The following is a 922-nucleotide window of genomic DNA, read 5'->3' on the forward strand; positions in this document are numbered from 1 at the left end:
CCCCCCTTGACTCGTGTTAAATGTTGTGTTTTTACATGATTAAGAAAAACAAATTTTATTACACGATACGAAGGATTTTGTACAAAATTTTAGAAGCTTCAGTTTTCAACATTTTCAATTAATATAGTGATTTTTTTTCTGTTATCAGTTTGGTACTGAAAATTATTGAAAAATATCGAGTTCATTTTTTAATTCAAATATTTTGTAGTTTTTTTCATTGCCAGTATCTACAGCCACTCCAGAGGGATCTTTTTCAACCTCAAAAAGGTTGAAAAGTTATCTAAGATCAACACTGAATGAAGTAATGTATTTTAAGAAATATTTTTATAAGCGATGAAGCTAGTGGTTTTACAATGGTGTTTATTTTTTTTTTTTATTCTGTATACAAAATGTCTACCAGAAGGAGTGCTTTGATTTCAATATGTAGTACCTATCTTATCTTTTAACAAATTGAATTAAGATGGTACTTTAAGCAGGTCATTTTTTGATTTTCTCAATAGTTATTTAATGTCACGGGAAAAACCACCGACAAATTACAAAAAACCTCTAAAAATGGGATTTTAATTTCTAACACTTTGTTTATCATCATAGACAATAAACAAAAAATATATTTCAATATTAATTCAACTTACGGCCTATAATAAATAATAACAATATAAAATATCCAGACTGACAAACCATCTCCGCTCAGAATCGTTTTCCTTTTACAATGATATTATATCATTGAATTCAAGCGTAATACAATCCATCATACATTGACCCACTAGTAACCTACTGTACAGTAGAGCGACATCCACTTACCTGCTTTTTTAAATTTGTTTTGTACATATTATTATTTAATACCAATTAAAAACTCGAAAATTTTAAATCGTCTTATAAATATGGTATATTTATTTAATAAAGAGTATTGGGGTGGGTGTGG

This window comes from Acyrthosiphon pisum, chromosome A2 (genome assembly GCF_005508785.2).
Source record: "Acyrthosiphon pisum isolate AL4f chromosome A2, pea_aphid_22Mar2018_4r6ur, whole genome shotgun sequence".
Lineage (NCBI taxonomy): Eukaryota > Metazoa > Arthropoda > Insecta > Hemiptera > Aphididae > Acyrthosiphon > Acyrthosiphon pisum.